At 42.2% G+C, this 20016-nt stretch overlaps 1 long non-coding RNA gene across 1 annotated transcript in view; it reads right to left on the reverse strand.

The window, feature by feature from the left end:
- Positions 1–4164: 4164 nt before the first annotated feature.
- The window catches only part of LOC119646347, a 28171-nt gene continuing 12319 nt past the window's right edge, over positions 4165–20016 (reverse strand). The window contains exon 2 of the long non-coding RNA XR_005248725.1: positions 4165–4753. This is a non-coding gene — a long non-coding RNA (uncharacterized LOC119646347). The remainder of the gene's footprint in view (positions 4754–20016) is intronic.

The following is a 20016-nucleotide window of genomic DNA, read 5'->3' on the forward strand; positions in this document are numbered from 1 at the left end:
TGGAAACCCTTAGACTTTGATATAGATAGAATTTGATATCGAATGCAGTTGAACTCAACTGACGGCAGCTTGATCCTGAATGAGGGCAAATTGATCATAACTATGATGTAATCCGTTGAAAGGGACTAGATGGTGCTTGAAAGTGCGTCGATTATAATATGTAAGTTCACTTTATAAGAGTCGTGATAACAAAGATATCTTTAATCCCCTAAGTAATAATGTGTTCCGAAGTGACGTTCGTTCATTATAATTTTGTTTTCGGAACGAGAACCAAAGATTATTCACAGTCGCTTCTTCTGATTTGTCGAATTATTCCGGTTCCTTGGAGAGATCTAAGCTGCTTTTCGATGTATTGATTGTGTCGATGATGCATATGGAAGCCGTCGTTCCCGATGGAGGACCGGTGTAGCATGTTCTTAATATCAGTGAGATCTAGAAGTTGAATACACTCAGTTCCCTCCTTGATTGATTGATCATCTACGATTGATCTTGATCGATATTTCTAAAGTCAATGATGAGTTCCCTGATCCGAAAGCCTCAAAGGAAACATTTCTCTTGTATGTTAAAAATTCTCTCATGCGTTGGAGGTCGTAGGAAATATTCCCTATTTTTAACCCGTATGTATCGCGCCTACAACCAAAAGTCGCCGTTCATCGATTGCGGCAGAATGCGAGCTTTAATCTCGTCACTTGATTACAGGGTCAAGTTAAGTGCAGTAGCATTCTTCGTCCTTGACTGAGTACTGATCCTTTTAATGAATTTGATCGCTTCGGTCGTTAATTCAATAAGCTGAACGGCGAACTAGCAAGGCTCAAACTTCGGTATTGTATCCGATTTCGTGGCAGCTTGGGAATTTAATGATATTTCTATCCATTTCGCATCCTTCTAAGAGGTGGTTGCAGTTTTCATAATAAAGGGAAAGCTTTGTATAGCTCATTCTGGGCCTTGACATGTTTCTGCTTGGTCAGAAATTTCAAGACCGACTGCATTGTTGGCCATGGTTTATGTTTCACTTCTTCTAAAAGCGTTCCATCCTGCTGATGTTTGGAGCCCCAGTTGGGGTTCAGATTATTTGGCTCAGTTCCTTTGAGTCTGTTTGCGATACTCTGAGGATAATAACCTTTTGTGTTTTACCATTTAACGCTGAAAATTTCGTATCTATTTAAAATTGTGTCTGTGATTTTCTTCAGAGGAAAAATACTCTTAATTTAACAACTTAATTTAAGTCTTGGATTTTCGACACGCTAGTACAGGGAAAAGCCGATGAAAGACACCTCGGAGGAGACACCGGTTGAAAAGCATACCGAAGTCCCCGAAGAAGTCTTGAAAGTCATAGAGGCGAAAAGGACTGGATCAGCTAGGGAAGTAGATTTATTGCCCAGTGAAGAGCAGAAGCTGGACGACCTGGACCTAGGGCTTCTAGGGCTCAGGGTATACCACGACGTGCAGGAAAGTACCATGTCGGAGGAGGAGGACGATACTCAAACAGTAGAGAAGAGCTCCAAACAATAAAGGAGCCAATGGCCTGCACTAAGATAGCCCAGATAAACCTTCACCATGCGAGAGCTGCATCTGCGGTAATTGCAAGGGCAAGTTCTAAGGAGAACACCGGAATAGTGCTGGCTCAGGAGCCTTGGGTGTACCGGGGGCAGATTCGCGGTCTGCAAGGAGGAAGCATGCGGGCAACTTGGTATTCCTCTTGTGAAAAACCAAGAACTTGCATAATTCTTAAACGTAATTTAAAACATATATGTCTTTCAGGGTTCCTAACTTGGGACCTTGTGGCTATCCAAGTCTCATTAGAAGCCGGGAGGTGCAGTCGCGGCATCGAGATACTTCCCAGGAGACGACATTCGGGTTCCACGGGAACAATTCGCTAAACTAGTGAAGTACTATGAGAAGAGGGCCTTACCACTTCTTCTCGATTGCAATACCAATGCCCATCAGCAAGTTTGAGGAAGCAGCGACACCAATCGAAGGGGTGAGTACCTTCTTGAATTTATGCTTAACAATAAGTTAGGAATACATAACTTAGGGAACACTCCAAAATTTGTGACCAGCACTAGACAGGAGGTACTAAGCATAACTCTAGGAAACACTCTAATGAACGGGCTGGTCAGGAATTGGAGAATGTCGGATGAGCCCTCTATGTCTGATCACATAATAATCAGATTCGACATTGAGGGTAACTCCGAAATAAAAAGAATAATAAGGAATCCCTGGGGAACGGATTGGCAATCCTATGCAACACATTTGAGCAACAACATGGCTCACCTTCAAGGGGGCGGTGACATCAGGAGCGAACTGTGACTAGAAACAGTTGTGGAAAACCTCAAAGTAGTCGTCATTGACGCATATGAGGCTAGCTGTCCAGCTAGGACGGTTAAGTCATCAAGGGGTGTACCATGGTCGAGCAAGAGCCTGGTCAGAATGAGAACAGAGAAAACCGTTCAACCAGGCAACCAGGCAACCAGGAGAATGAGGAGGACAGGGTACACTTGCTTCTCAGAACTCATTTCCTTCTTTTAAGGGTGGTAAGAGGCAACATAGCCCTGAGATATATACCAAGGGCATTGAGACGGGAATAAGTGGCTTTTATTCCGAAAACAGGTAAAAAGGATCCTTTTCACCCTAAGTCTTTCAGACCAATTTGCCAGACATTGTCCGTACTCAAAACGGTGGAGAAAATCATAGACAACAGTAGATAAACAGAAGCGCCGACTGGCGCAAATTCTATAGTCACGAATACCACTTAAGGTTGTCCACGGGCGGCGTAATATCACCGCTTATGTAGAGTATGGTACTGGATGAACTCTTAGAAGATCTAACAAATGCTGGAATACAAGTCCACTAACCAGATCGTTTTAATCTATAGGGGTAAACATGAGAATACCCTATGTGACAGAATCCAAACTGGATTGAGGGTTGCTAATGCCTAGTGCAGGAAGGCGGAACTGCGGATCAATCCAGCCAAAACCACCATAGTAACATTCACTAGAAGATGTAAGCTTGATCATTTGAGAGCCATAAAGTTACATGGCATGGAGGTGAAACGAGAAACAGAGGTAAAATATTTGGGAATTACGCTAGAATACACTTGTCGGAAAGCCATGTGGGCTCTAATGGCTTGTAGGTCCATAGCGAGGAAAAAATGGGGTTGCAGCCCGAAGATGTTACTTTGGATATACACTGTATTTGTAAGGCCAATGATTACCTATGGGGCGGTAATCTGGGTAAAAAGAGTTGAACTCAGCACACAAGCTAGGGAGTTACACAAACTGCAAAGACTGGCTTGCGTGTGTATCAGTGAGGCAATGAGGACATATCCAACGGGATCCCTGGAAGTCCTTCTGGGACCATCTTCTCTCCATCTGCACATACCGATGCAGGCAAGAAGGGGAATTTTCGGGATGGTCGGGAGTATCAGTGAGGCGGGGAACTACCTAAACCGAAGGCAGATTGATATTGTTTCTAGGCGGTATCCCTAATTATTGATACCAAAGGATAACATGATAACGAGGTTTCACTTCGATAAGAAGTTTGAAACACGTTGGAGTAATAAAGCCATTTGGGAGAGCGGGGCTGTGACACACAGTCACTGGTCCAAGGAAAATGGACTTGGAATCAATGGGTCGGTACACTAGCATATTCTAGGCGGAAATGTACACCATAGGCAGATGTGCCTCCTTTAATCTCCAAAGGAACTAAAGGAGGCAGAACATTGCTATTCTCACCGACAGCCAAGCAGCAATTAGGTCAACCAGGTAAACTCTAAACGTAAGGTCTAGATACTGTGGGTTCCAGGCCATGTTGGAATGGAGGGCAATGAAGCAGCCGGCTATCTAGCCAAGAAGGGAGCAGAGGCGCCCTTGCACGGGCCAGAACCCTTTTGTGGAATCGGAAACGGGTTCATGACTATGACATTAAAAATGAAGGAGATTGAGGGAATTATACGGACGGGCCTACAGGTACGGAGCAATCCAGGGTGATTATTGGGGGGATACGAACCCAAGCGCACAAGGGATGGCCTAAACCTTACCAAAAAGAACCTCCGAATCACTGGTCACTGTCGGCTAAACTGTTTGAAACAAAGTTATTTTAAAATATTCCATTTGCAGATAACGAAATAACATCTGAAGACCTGGAAAAAAGTAAAACGTTAACTTCCTTCGAACCCTACTGTTATTTATTTATGCCATAACTCTATCGATTACAGTAATTATTAAGTAATAATATACATGTATTTAATGCGTAACTATTTCGAAAAGCATTGCATGTATGAAATTGCTTTCTAATTTTCCAATATTTACAAATAAAATCAATTACAGTTTATTATTTAATATTCAATATTACCGTTTGAACGAAGCCAAAGCATTATATTTGATATTATTTAAATTTAATGACATATCTTTATTTGACAATTGGCTACGAACGAATCAGGATGGCTTGTGAGTGCCACTTACAAGAACTGAGCGTAGATTAGTTGGTCGAAGTCCAATCTACAGGTCAGTGTCCTTCAAGCTTTCACAGTGCACAAAAACGTCGGCAATAGATAATGACCATGATCACAGGAGCAGTTGATAAGGTATGTTATGAACCGGAGGATTTCGCCATCCTAATCGTCGGATTCACAACAAGCTTCTTCGAAATCCGTAGATGGTGTGGTCAGTACCAAGGACGGATCGCACCTGTTCTACTGGCGATATTTTTAATGCGATGAGTTGTTCCATCTGATTCTATTGTTGGCAATTATCTGAAAGAGAAAGCAATTGTCAGTTCAAAATAGTTTTTTCAGAAAAATTCAAAATTCTAAATCTAATTAAAAGATACAAAGGTACGTGTTCATCTTGCAACCAAATGCAGTCCCAATCGATTGTCATTGATAATTCCTCATCAGAAATAATATTAAAATAACAAAAGAGAATATTTGTAATTGATCAATATGGCATTGCACCTACAGGATTATCCTGTTATTTAAAGCCTTTTCATAACCTCATAACCAACAATAGACATAGAAACTAGTGAATCCGTTTTTGCAGAATAATAAAATAAGAACAAGTGTGGCTTTCTTTTAAACCAAAGGACTGTCGGGCATTATGTACACCTGTGGCGCCCTCCAGTTTAACCTTTCTAGAAACCACTTAGATCGCACTCTTGACCTTGTTCTCTCTAACCTTCCTGTGCGTTGTCTTTCCCAATCCCTTCATGCTCCGTCTTACGTTGCCCCTGACGCCCATCATCCTGCTCTCGAGTTCGATGTTCAGATATCCCGACTCCACTCTCCTGTCGCTCGCAAGCCTACCAAGTTCAACTTTCGTAAGGCGAACTTCGAAGGTATGAACTCAGCCCTGGCGTCAATCAACTGGATCCCCCTCCTCTCTCCATTTACGTGTGACCAAGCACTCAACACTTTCTATACCATTGTATCTGATATTCTTCCTTGTTACGTTCCTTCCTCTCCTAAGTGCTTACGCTCTTACACCGTCTGGTTCACCACTGAAATTCACAAAAAACTACGTCAAAAACAGACTGCGAGAAAGAAGTTCCTGTCTTCTAGAAACGTTGCTGACTTAGTTTTTTTCAATTCTCTTCGTTCCTCGGTCAAATCCTTAATACGTAAGTCTAGAAACGAATATTTGTCCGGTGTGGAAGACTAATTAAACCGTGGAAACCTGAAGCCTTTCTGGTCCCACATTCGCAACTCCCGCTGCCCTGCCCAGTTATCCCCTTCGTCCATTAAATTCTCTGGCTTCTCAGCTCACTCCCCCCAACAATCTTGTGATTTACTCTGCCGCTAATTTTCGTCAGTCTATGTTCCCCCTCCTTCCTCCGAATCCCTCCCGATAGTGAATGTAGCCTGCCCCGCATCGCCTATCATTCCCCTTCTTACCCCTATCCGTGTCGAATACCTCATTGGCAAATTTGATGCCAATGTCGGACCTGGCTACGATAGTCTTCCAAATCTCTTTTTGCTCAAAACTGGTAAGTCCATCTCACTTCCCCTATCTTTAATTTTCAGCAAAAGTTTTGAAGAGAATCATTTTCCCGGCTTGTGGAAAGAAGCTCACATCATCCCCATTCACAAAAGTGGCGATCGTTCGCTTGCCGAGAATTATCGTCCAATTTCCCTCCTCTCCTACTGTTCCAAAATCCTGGAAAGATATGTCAGCGACTGGTTGTCCGTCCACTTTCACCAACACGTAGTGAAAGAGCAGCACGGCTTCGTTAAACGTAGGTCCACTGCCTCCAACCTGCTTGACTTTACCAACTTTGTCGCCAAATGTCCAAATTCAAGGCAAGAAGTGCATACCATTTACACTGACTTCGCGAAAGCCTTCGACACTGTAAATCACAAGATACTTCTATCCAAACTCTCGTCCCTAAACGTTCCCATACCACTTGTTTTATGGCTTGCCTCTTACCTTTCCAACCGATCCTGCCGCATTTTTTTTTGTCGGCTGTACTTCCCGCTCCTTCTCTCCCTCTCTGACATCCCACAGGGATCTATTCTGGGTCCTTTTTCAACGTGCCCTTTGCAGAGCTCGAAGTATACTTTCATTCCCCGATTCCCAGGCTTTGCCGAAATTATAATGCAAAACTTCCCTACTTTAAGTAGTTTTAAACGTAGGATAAGTTTTTTGCTTTATCCTCCTCCTGAGGACAATAATTAATTGGAATTTTTCTGTTGTCCGTTAAATTAAATTAAATAAATAAAAAACCAGCCAGGGGCTTCTGCCGTGCAAGTTGATAAAGACTAAATCTGAATTGTTGTTCTAGAGTGCAAATCTTTCAAAACTTTCTCTTTTGCCGAACTTTCTCGGCGCTAGGTGCTTCAGAAAGAGTCTTTACAACGATCCTGCGAACTCCTTCGAGCACACTACTTTCGCACAAATCGCCCTTAGCAAAACCCCCTTCAGGAAATGGCGGTTGTGGTCCACACGGCTTGCTATATTTTCGCTTGCTATCATTTTTAACAAGAGTTTATCCAAGGGTATCTTTCTAGACAAGTGGAATAAGATTCTTATCATTCCTTTGCACAAGGAAGGCGATGTTACATTGATCGAAAACTCCATCTTTTACTTCATCTCCAAGATTCTCGAGAAGTATGTAAAAGATTGCCTCACATATCGTTTTGGCCACTTTATTGTAAAGGAGCAGCGTGGATTTCAATCGAAGGACTCAACTGTCAGTAATTTCCTTGAGTTTAGTAATTTTGTTACTAAGTATTTGAACAAAAGAAAAGATGCCTATACAGTGTATGCTTCACGGACTTCTCCAAAGCCTTCGATTCTGTTGACCATTCTCTACTGAAAAGTTGGAAAACAAACTCTGATCGTATGGCTTTCCTTCAACTGTTTTCTCCTGGCTACGATCGTACTTAAGTGGTAGGCTGTGTACAGCCTCTTCCAATGGCTCTGTCTCTACTCCATTCTTTCCTTTATACGGGATCGCCCAAGGCTCCATTCATTTTTTTATCCCGGATCCCCCAAGGCTCCATTCTTGGCCCATTCCAATTTTCATTCCTTATAAATAATCTTTCTTCCTTATTTATTTATCCCTGTCTGCCAGATACTTACAAATTAAAATAATTTTTTGCCGTTGATTCCCCTACTGTACAAAGCTACCTTCAGTCAAATCTCGACACCTTATCTCTGTGGTGGGCTCACCATACGTTAGCACTGAACTTGAGGAAATGTTATATGATCTCCGGGCGACGTATGACATCAAGCTTCATTTTAACCTTCATTATGTCGACAATCTCAGTCAAGCTTCAAGAATATCTGGGTTCGTCCTATGCTCTTTCCACCAGTACATAAATTACCCATTCTGCATTTATTCTTTTTAATTCTTTTGTCAACATTTTTCTCTTGTATGCTTCCGCGATATGGTCCCCCTACCATAATTGTGACTACCATACAATAGAACCAGTTAAAAAAAACCTGCTCTGTGCATCTTATCCTGATCGCCTAATTCTCCTTAATATGGTGTTTGGGGAAATAGAAAAAAGGTTCCCCAGAAAATAATTGGAAAGTGTAGTTCTGATCTGATGTAGTATAAAATATTGCTTTACTCTGCGTGGAGCAAAAATTGTTGATTGTTTGAATTTGTTAATGATAAACGCAGCGACCATAAAATATTTAAGGACTTGATGAAAGCCTTCAGTAAACCGTGGAAGGAAAAAAAATCGAAAGAAAAGGGGTCAAGTTCAATTCCTGAGAGTGTCACAATCAGGTCAGTTGGAGTCCACTGACACTCAGCTGATGGGCAAACAAAGAATAGGGACATGGGCAGATAGCAAAAAGGGTTTCGCTCTTCCGATAGTGAAAGCCAAAACCTCAGTGCGTAGAAAAGTGGTGGCTCAACTTTGACCTACTATAACTTTGTTAGTAATAGCGTGATTTCCACCAGTAGTGTAGGATTATGCTCTATAGCCCATTTTGCTGCAAAATTTTATGATCCTAAGATGAACTTAAGGGGGGTTCTGCATTCAATTACTAAAAATTATAGTAATATACTACCTTTATTTGAACAGATATCGGTATGGAAGTTATTTCGGAGCCTAAGCACCATAAAGTGGCAGCTTCGTGTTTCAGGTTTTTCGGTTGGAAAGTTCTGAGAATGGACCTGTGAATGAAATTACCATTTTCCAGCCTCACCTTCCCTCTTGTGAACTCAATGTCAAAATTAATCGAGACCTTTCATTTGATACCCCACGTGTTACATCGCCCTTTTGTATGTATGGAGACAAGGGGGAGTGTGGTAGCTGTCTAGTATCTAACTATGTTATCGGCTTTGAAAACATAAGCGAACGGCTATGCTCTCTGCGCTTCCGAGGCAAATTTAGAAATTTAAGCCTCATTAACGTTTACGCCTCTACAGAGGAGACTGCAGAGTCGGAGATACCTTCTACGAGGCAGTAGAACGAATCCTCGAAGCCTGTCCCAGATATGATATCAAAATCATACTTGGGGATTTTAACAGCCAAGTAGGAAAGGAGCCCGTATTCAGGCGATGCGTTGGCTCCCATAACTTACATCAAAATACAAATGATAACAGACTGCGGATTATTCAATTAGCAGTGTCACATGAAATGGTTGTTGGAAGTACCTGGTTTGCACGGAAAGAGCTCCACACACATACGTGGGCTTCTCCAGACGGGACCACTTCCAACCAAATTGACTACGTGTTGATCGAACGCCGCCACCTCTCAGCCTTGATGAATGTCAGAACATATAGGGGGCCAATATAGACTCGGATTATTATCTCGTCGTTGTGGAGCTCCGAGTTCGAATAACAACAGCAACTCTCCTCTGATAATCAGGTGAGAGTTAACACTGAAGCCATCCACAACACAGCCTTCCGCAACACCTATAAGAGGGGAATGGATGCCGCAATAACCGCAGTCAACAGAGATCCTAGAGATGAAGCAAAACAATTACCTGAAGAACATTATTATAAATACGGCTACAATCATACTTGGCCCCAGCCGCGAAAAGAGTCGGAACGGCTGGTTTGAAAATGAATACCGAGTAATGCTACATTCTCAAAGGACACGGGCACGCGTGGAGACTTATCACGAACTCCGGCAAGCGGAGAAGCGACTTCACAGACGGAGAAAGGAAGCCTGGAACAACCAACAGTTCACAGACTTCGAAAAGTACAGGGAGCAACCGCACCAGGCGCGGAAGTTTTAGCAACAAATCAGCAGGATGAAGCCTTACACACCTTCATACTCATCCTGCCGAGACAAAGAGGGAAACCTGATTTCCGCCAGAATGGGCATATTGTAGCGATGGGTTGAGTACTTTGATGAACTACTGAACAATCAGAACATCGGGGAATTGGAGGTCCCGTCAACTGAAGACGACGGACAAATAATGCCACCACCAAGCATAGAAGAAACAGTCCGTGAAATTCATCGGCTTAAAAATCATCAGTCGCCAGGAGCCGATGGAATTACAGCAGAATTAGTTAAATATGGAGGCGCCCAATTACATCAAGTGGTTCATCAATTTGTGCTCAAAGTGTGGGACAGCGAATCAATGCCTAACGACTGCCAACGAGGCATTATCAGAGTCATACATAAAAAGGGAGATATCACACAGTGCAGCAATTATAGAGGTGTCACGTTGCTGAGTACCATCTATAAGATATCCTTCTGTCTTGCTATGCCGGATAGCCCCATACGCCCAGAACATCATTGGTTCATACCAAAGAGGCAGGCAAATCAGCAACAGATCAGGCTTTCTCTGTGCGACAAGCTATGGAAAAATTGTTGGAATATGGACATCAGTTGCACCATCTCTTCATCGACTTTAAAGCCGCCTATAATAGCATAGCCAGGGTAAAAATGTGCATAGCCATGTGTGAATTCGGTATTCCGACGAAATTGATAAGACTGACTAGGCTGACCCTGACCAATGCTCGAGGCCAGATAAAAGTATCAGGATCATTCTCAAGACCATTCGACATTAACAACGGTCTACGACAAGGGGATGCGCTATCATGCGTCCTTTTTAACTTGGTAAATGTAAGAGGTACGATCCTCTTTAAGTCCACCCAATTACTGACCTATGCTGACGATATCGACATCATGGGAAGAACGACCCGAGACGTACAAACTGCCTCCATCTAGATCGAGCAGGCGGCGATCGGCGCGAGATCTTGGGCTGCACGTCAATGAAAGCAAGACAAAGTATATGGTGGCAACGTCAGCACCAAAAACCAACCAACAACATCAAATCGCACTGGTCAAACGGGAAGAATAAAGATAGGAGACTACAACTTTGAAACCGTTGATAATTTCTCCTATCTAGGGTCGAAAATCACAACCGATAACAGCTACGATGATGAAATCTGCGGTTCTTGGCTTTTAACAGAGCCTATTTCAGCGTACAAAAACTGTTCCGCTCGAAACGTCTCACCATAGGGTCAAAGCTCTTACTGTACAAGACTGTGATCTTGACAGTCCTCATGTATTCCTCGGAGACTTGGATTCTTAGCAAGAAAAATTGCGAACTCTTGGCAGCGTTCGAGAGAAGAATCCTCCGAAGAATTTTTGGACCCCTACATGAGGATAGACGATTGCGTAGCCTACATAAAGACGAAATCTATGGTCGATAGAATGACCGTCAGGTTGTGGATAAAATGCGGCTCAATAGGTTACGGTGGGCGGGTCACTTAATCCGTATGAATGTGGATGATCCAGTTTGGAAAGTCTATAAGGGCAAAATCTGTGGTAGAAAAAGAAGACGAGGTGAACCCTGCCTGAGATGGAGCGATAACGTAAGCCAGGCCGCCATACAGCTTTTAGGGATATCGAATTGATGGACCTTGTCGCAAAACCGGGATGTCTGGAGTTCCTTATTAAGGCAGGCCTAGACCGGATACCAGTTGTTCCGCCGTGGATGATTTAATTTATTTAAGGAGAAAGTAGCGTCCGTCTTGAAATAATTTTTAATTTTTCTTTTTTGTCGTTTTTGTTTTGTTTTTTCTCAGTATTGTTCTTTTCATTATATCTACGCGTACAATATCTTCATGGATTTTTTTTTTTTATTGTACCGTTTGAATTAAATAAATGAATAAATGACCAATCAAGCCATCGATTCAAGTATCGGTTTAGGTAATGAATGTTAATGAAATGGCAATTAAAATGGAAAATGCTACTGTAGTCTGGGTGGAATCCTTAGAGTCCTCAAAGGAATCAAGTTTTCTTAATCCGTCAGTTTATTTACTTATTCTGAGATAATGGGTGTCATGTTTAGCAACGAGTGAGGAAGGGCAACACAAAATGTTCTTTAAATTATCTTGAAAGGAAGCACGTATGGATCCAATCCCATCACTACCCCCGTTTGAACCAAGATCAAATTCCAAAAACCCGTATATCATTCATTGGAGGCTGGGAGGCTGTTCCACTTGTTTAATTTCTCTTTAACTTGCAAGATATAAGTGAGCCTGGCAGAGATGCGCAGATTTTCTTCTTCTAGACAATACAAAACAAATTTTCCTCGAAGACAAACATATATATTTTTTTATTTTGAATGTCATTTAAAGTGAACAAGATTTCGACACGGGCGTTTCTCATTATGCAATCGTCTTTTTCAATTTAAGATGAATATAAAAGTGAGCCGCCACTAAAGTGAACGAGCAAGATCTGGGCGGTTAAAAATAACATTTCCACATGATATATACGAAAATGAGTGTATATTTGTGCCCGAAGAGCTAAGTCGCACCGTCCGCAGAAAACGTAAATCACTAAAATAGACTATGCCCTGGCCATAGTCTAAAATTGCTTCATCAGTTAGCATGTTCGCCATCATGGTGTCTATTTTTGAGCAAAGGTCCCATAAAGTCATTCACTACAAGCACCGTCGTCGTAGTCGTCGGCACCCAGCTATGTAGCTGAAGATTGGTACAGATCTTAAATCCTGAAATCTCTAGAACGCTATGTCTACCCGAAATACATTTTTTAGCCATCCGTCGCCATGCCTCCGATTGCAACCGCCACCATCAACATCCTAATTCGTTCCGTGTAATGTAACTTCCAAGACATTTCGAAGACGATGGATTTCTTAATTGATAGTTCGATGCCGCCCACTCGCACCTGTTTTATAACGCCGTCTGTTTTCGAAATAGGAGCCAATGGTGTGGGACGGCACTACAATGGTCGACATCAAATATCCACTATTTTGGGTATTTTCCCACGGTCAACAAATTTACAAAATTCCTGAATCTCGAATGAAATTCGGGAAATTCGGTTGACCTATCCAATGAGTTGGATTTCAGAATTGTTTATAATTCCCATTGCCAAATGTCTCGAGAGTCATTCGAAGCGATTATTGATTGCCAAGAATACGAGTTCCACTTGGCAAAGATAGGCCTCAGGCCTCCTGCAGGAATTCCCATACATTTCCTCATGCAAAGGTTGTTCTTGGTGGTTTCCGATGACAACTTAGCTCTCTGCTACCACGCATGAGTAATATAGTATACTGAGTAGAGCAACCACGAATTCCCAGGTTGTTTCCCTAAAAATGCAACGGAGAATGCGTTTCTTTTTAAGGCTAAACGCCAAAGTGAAGCGCCTTTCAGTCTGCTCTGACGCCAAAATGCCTTTTGAATTCGTTGGCCAACAAACCGGACAAAGATACTTTGCCAACAACGGGGGATGCAGCCAACGCGTCATTGCTGCCAGTAATTCGTACATCGCCAGCTAGGAAGTGGGACTTCTTGGCAATGTTTGCTGGAAACGGTGGCTGCCTGTTTTGTTTTTTGGCTTATCGTCACGCATTTATAAAATTTTTTGGCCGGTCACCCAGAAGAACTTCCTTCCCTATTACTTTGCTCTGAAAGAAATCTGGCATTGCTCCGGGGCCGTTCATCAAACCAGTGAACGCACTTTTATACATTTCCCACGTAATGTTGGCGGCGAACCGATCGGGGGGACGGGGGAATGGATGCCAGATTTTCAGAAGGTCGGCCAAAAAGTTGTAGCAGGTCGCTTACTACTGCTAGTATTAACTACATATGATTTTGGACTATTTTTTTCGTGCACCATCATGGCACACGCTTCCCTCGTTTCCAAAGAATGATTTTAATGCGATGAATGAGATGAACTTTGGCAAAGATTTCATGTTTGTTTGTAATTTCGGAAGGAGGAATGAAGCTATGAAACTTTTCATCTCATGCCAGTGCCAGAATCTGAATAAAGTGGTTTTTCGTCGAAGAAGGAAAAACATGTAAACAAACGTACTCATAATTTTGTTGTCATGAAATTGCTGGTATCGAGCAGAATGGATGGGTTTGCAATAAATCATGGAATGCGGACGTCTTTGTATATAGGAAGTACTCCTTCGGATATTGTGGTATTATACACAGAGTTCAATATGAACAAATAATATGGAAAAGGATAGGATTCTCGAAAAAGCACGGTAAGCTACAAAGATTTATCTACTTATGACACTTACTTATCACCTGCATCCATACATATATGATAAGATCAGGCCTGACGAGAGGAGAGTGAAAAGGGAGGATTCTCTTCGGTCCGGAGTTTTCTCTGGTGCCCGGAATTAAAATTTCAATGGAAAAAAAATGATAACAGTTGGGCAGCCATCATTTTTGCTTCAAGCCCGTTTGATTTTCACCCCGAGCCCGGGTTTCCGCATAATTTTCAACCCGGAACAGGAATTTCTCTCCACGGTCCCAACTGGTGAGGAAATTCGCGCTAGGGGCAAGAAAAACGCGTTTTGACAACCTCAGAAGTATGAATATCATTATCCTGGATCCACGTATTCGTCAAACCTCAATAAACCCGCGCAAACGAAAACGTGTGGATACGGCGTTTGGCTTGGGTCGTGTTGGTTATTACAATCCACTCGACTAATCAAAGGGAATTTGCTTCTTGCTCAGAAAATACTAACGCACTTGCCAACATGTGATGTTCATCTCCCAAAATCAAGCCAAACCTTTGTGGAGATTTGGAGTTTGTGGCAAGTGCTAAACGTGTGGAGCCGGCAATAGGGGTCATTCTCTGTAGACGACATGTCACTATACTCTTAAGCAACAGTTCCTCATCGAATTATGGAATTTAGGGCAAAGTCTGGTGCCCGGATTTAGTGAATTTGGGATTGTAATAGAGGGGTGTGAGCTAAAGGTAGAACAGTAGAAATAAGGTTGGAAATTTCATTCCTCGATATCGATAACGTTCGATTGGCTCCGCCACGCTCGAATGACGTGGCTGTGCTAGTTGTTGATCGGGATCTCAGAAACGTGTGAAGAAATATGTAATGCGCTGTTGATTTGATTGACATTTGGTGCCTTAGGCATGGACTTTCAGTAAATCTAAATCAAATCACAATATTATTTACCAAAAGGAGGAAACTGATGAGGGCATTGGAAAATTTATTGGGAGAAGTGAATCTAGTTGCCGTTTGATTCTCGGATCCCCATACATCTGTACGAAGGTATGAAGTTATATTGAAACGAATAGAAAACTGGAACGAACCAGAAGAATATGTGTCAGGATATACTGACGTCTTCTACATAGACGGTTCAAAAACAGAAGAGGGTTCTGGAGCAGGAGACTACCTCTCGAACAAAAACGAAAAGTGGGGCTTTCCCTTGGGGTTTTTCAGGCTGAATCGCGACCCTAAAAGCGGCTGGCTGATTGACGAGCGGTTGAGGGGCAGGTGCATCCCAATCTGTAGCGATAGTCAAACTGAATTGAGGGCGCTGAGCAGTCCTTTAATCACTTCAAAAATCATTCAGGAATGTAGAAACTGATCGACCTCTGTTTCTAGGTGCAATACGGTGGAATTACTTTGGGTACCTGATCATTGTAATGAAGAAGGAAATGAAATCCCGAATGCCTTAATAAAAGAGAGTCCAATTTCCCTTATGCTAGGACCAAACGCAATTGGGATGTTAGTAGCATTGGCTAATGTTGCTGTCATAAACTTGGAACAATCTTTCCATAATGGCAGAGACTTACCCTGAAGTAGGCACCTAAAACCAGGCCTGCATGGTTCATAAGCCATTTGAATCGTGGATGGTGAAAGAAATGTTTTGTTGAGGTTGGTTCAACTATGGAAACCCCAAAAACCGCCCCATCGCCCTATTTGTCTTTTAGACGCTTTAAGGAAGATGATGGGAGTGTGATATAGAAAAGGCTGCTTCCGTTCGTCAAGTTAGCGGGTGGTCTATTGCAGGTCTAATGCAACTTTTGTTGACCTCGGTCGTAAAGCGTTGGCCGTTGGTAAGTGCTGCACGATGGTGACTCTGGATGTCATAGATGCTTTTAACTCCACCAACGGGTTAAATGAAAGGTACCTTCGCTAAACTGGTTCGTGGTTACTTAGCTCGGATAGTCAAGAGTTACCTCTCAAAGAGGCTTCTTCAGTACGAGACGGTGACGTGTCGAAAGAATATTTTCCTCAAAGCCCCTGCTGTTGAACATAATGCTTGATAGAATGCTTGGCCTTTATGCGCCAAAAGAGGCAGGGTGGTGGTAGTTGCAAAGCCCAAGGAGGTTGTTGCAAAGCAAAGGACATGAAACTTTATGAAAGTGAGAAAATGCATGTCATCAAAATATGGACAAGAATGGTTTAACTGGACCTAGGGGATGAAAAGGCAGAGGCGGTCGCAGACGTAACTATAACCGGTGATCACGAGATCACTTCAATAGCGATCATTACATATCTCGGGACAATGGTCAATGTCAAGCTGAGCTTTAAGAGGTATCTAGCTTTTACCTGAGAAAAGGAAGCAAAGGCAAGTTCATCTCCAGTAAGGACGATACTTAATAGTGGAGGGTCGAATATAGTCGCCGGCTATTTGTCGCTGAGATGATAACATTTGTCCTGATATATGCGGCCCCTGCCTGGGCGGGACCAGTGGACAACACGGTGAACCGCAAAATAATAGATTCGGTTTCGATTGGCCGATATACTCGCGCTGAGGGCGTGCAGCTCATGTAGGACAATATCAGGTAAGGAAGAGTGTATCATTCCGACAATTTCTTCCTTGTAGTTCCCAGCAGATGAGGCACATTATTTCCGTCTGATATGACTGCAGATTTTCGAAAAGTCAGTAGGAAAATGTACAGGAGACGGTAGTAATGGTGGGAAAATTCCGGTAGGCCCCATACACTGACTACCTGTATTGAGAAATGTATAGAACGAAAACAAGGAAAAATAAATTACCACCTAACACTATTCCTTACGAGATACGGAGTATACAGGAAGTACTTTCATCATTTCGGTTTGGACGGGTCCTCTAATTGTCCCGAATACTCCGCTACACCCGAGGATGCGGAGACTGTTATATTCCATTATCTGATTCGCTAATGAAATAGAGAGGTTACACGATGCTCTCAACGTAATTATTGGACCCCATAATCTCTGGAGGTGATGCTGAGGTCAAAAGCAAATTGAAACGCGGCAAACGCAATAATAATTGCGATTCGCGAAAAGCTGCAGGGACTGGATAAGGCCCGGAAAACGCGACGGACGCGTGACATAATCGTATTGATGAAAACCAGAGCCCTCTCTGCGAAGTTGTAATTCGCGGTGGCTGCGCCGGGACTTGGGTGGAGAAATGCTTTCAATGGGTGAAAATCATAATCAACGGTTTATCCCATATTTCTGCAAATATTTATTATGTAAGAATATCCACATTCGCGTGATACTGATATTCAAGGTCTTGAATTTGCACAGAAACGACAATTTTGACTAATTACAATGTTGTTAGTAATAGTGCGATTTCCATCAAACTTAGTAGGGTGGTAAATGAACTTAAGGGGGTTTTGCAACCAATTCCTAATAATTATAGAAACATACTATTATCAACTTTATTTGAACAGATATCGGTTGTGTAGTTTCTGAGAATGGGTCCGTTAAAGAAATGATAATTTTCGATTACCCGCACTCCCCATCTTTCCAACAAATGTCAAAACAGACCGGCTTCGGGAAGTCTTAACCGAGGTCTTTCATTTGATACCCCACATGACTGCATCTGATGAAAAAAAAAACCCCTTTTGCATGTATAGCCCCCCCCCCCAAATTCCACGTAGAAAAATATAACTCACTGTGTGCGTTATCGTTCACCAAATTTTGTAGTAGACAGACTGACAGAAAAGCAGACAGACGGACAGACAGACAGACAGACAGTAAACCGATTTTAATAAGGTTTTGTTATACACAAAACCTTAAAAAACTACAAGATTCTCAGTGTGACTGGCCATCGCACTCTTCCTATTTGTATTAATGGCAATAACATTGAAGTCGTCGATCAATTGAATGAACGAATTGCGAGCTATTTTGCCAACGCCAAGTTGGCCAGCTTCGCGCCCAGGTTCTCTCTAAGCTACTCAGGCCTGACAAGAGGAGATGGAAAGGCGGTATCCGGTCTAGGCCTGCCTTAATAAGGAACTCCAGACATCTCGGTTTTGCGACGAGGTCCATTAATTCGATATCCCTAAAAGTTGTCTGGCGTCCTGGCCTAGGTCATTGCTCCATCTCAGGCAGGATTTGCCTCGTCTTCTTTTTCTACCACAGGTTAAAGAGGACGCCTGGAGTGAAGATTCTTTGGATCATCTATACAAAGAGACACTTATTGGTTTAAGTGAATTTCTACGCCCCGTTGAGGATAAGCGAGTATTTGGAAAACTCAGTTCGAGATATGCTTAGCCTCTTTCATTTGGTAAACAGTAGTAAGTAAGCAGTAATGTTACAAACTATGTAACTCCTCATTCGATTTGCTTTTCTTGTACCGTCTGTCGTCTATACTTACCATTGCTGATAGTATTCAAATATGTACTCTAGCTTCGAATACTAGCGTTCCTCAAGCTAATATTATTCTGAAGCGTTGTATCTATGTTTGAATAGCAAAGTAATTATTTGGAGTCTTGAGGTACAGGGATTATAGGGGAGCTCTTCTCCTAGGCTCGAACTTTTTAAGAAAGAAAACGATATCTTAATTAAGGCGTCGCTAAGCCTTTCACTTAGTTGCTTCGTGACTTGTTAGTAGGTCTCTATATCTCTCCTGTCGTTAACACCTTGCTATGGGTTTCGCCGAAAATGTTACATATATTCCGAGGTATCAGCTCTGGAAGAACCTTTGCTTTGTTGAAACAATATTTTCTGGTGTAATTTTTTTTCCTTTCCGTTTAAGACTTTAAATTTCTCTTTTATGTTAGGAATGTGATTTAGAAGGTTATATATATTCGTTTGACAATATTCGTGGCGTGATGGTATAATGGAGCTCTACCTTTTCACACTTGGTCCAAATTTCATTGATGGCAAATGGATTTCTACCATTGGCTGGCCACCTGAGCCAAACTGAAGTAATAATCCCGGGCAAGTGCGGAACAGACAACATTGGCTCTAAGGCTACGGTTATGACCTCGAAATGAAATTCTTTAACACGCTTCAAGACAATAGGCAATTAGATAATTGCAAGAATTGCTATTTGTAGGATAACACCTTAAAACGCTTACCAAGCCACTATAGTTGAATTAGCTAAACTGATGACACTTTCACTCATAGGCGCAATCCTGACAAGAGCATGGGCCTCGATAAATGCTAAGCCAAGCCGCGTTAAAGGGTTAATGTTTTGTTTTCAGCTAGTTGAGATCTATAAACTCTAATAACGATAATGGATTCTAAGTCAACTTATTTTACCGCTTGGCAAACATGATTTACAACTTTCATGCTTTACAACGAATTTAGATGTTTAGTCTTTTGTGAAGCGTATGCGGGTCTAATAAGAGAGGAGGTGGAACGATTGATTCTCTCCTGTTCTGAAGTTGTTTAAAGTCCGCATTTACTTCTGGTCCCCCCCCTCTGTACAGTACATGTATGGATAGTTCACGAAAGCATAAAGTACTAAAATGCCATGTGTTCGCGGATTACGTGGACTGCTGAAAATTATTTGAGGATTTTTCCTTTAACAAAGTGGAAATTGTGGCCATCATCGGATTTTTGGGAGATGCGTACTACATATAGTAATTAGAAAAGAGCTACTGGAAACTTGCAATACGATATGCGAAACCGAAACTTTGGATCTGGAAGGTAAACTTAATAAGGTCTTCCAGCTGGTGGTAAAGACAAGGTCGAATACATTTGCTGACTTGTTCCAATCATGCAGAGAACGTATTTCCTGCACTATAGGAGTTGATGTCACTTCCTTTGGTACCCAAACTCCGTAAACCTCCTGCATTACCTTATTGACCCATATACTTATAATGACAGTTCTGGGTTGCTGATGGCCTAGAAACTTTTGAAGTTGGCAATTCAGTTTCCGTAAATCGATCTTACTTTCGAGATCATAAATTTGGTTACCGGCTTGACTGAGACTATGTAGATTTGAGGAACACATTAAATTTGGTTAACTTCATAGAATTAAACTATGTGTTCCCTAACGACGGTTGATATTCCCGCATCTCGTTGTCTTTCTCGAGAACCACTCAAGGGACTCAAAGATCATAACCTCCACATATATCTCACTATTGTGGAAGGTCAT

The sequence above is a fragment of the Hermetia illucens genome, chromosome 1, assembly GCF_905115235.1.
Source record: "Hermetia illucens chromosome 1, iHerIll2.2.curated.20191125, whole genome shotgun sequence".
Classification (NCBI taxonomy): domain Eukaryota; kingdom Metazoa; phylum Arthropoda; class Insecta; order Diptera; family Stratiomyidae; genus Hermetia; species Hermetia illucens.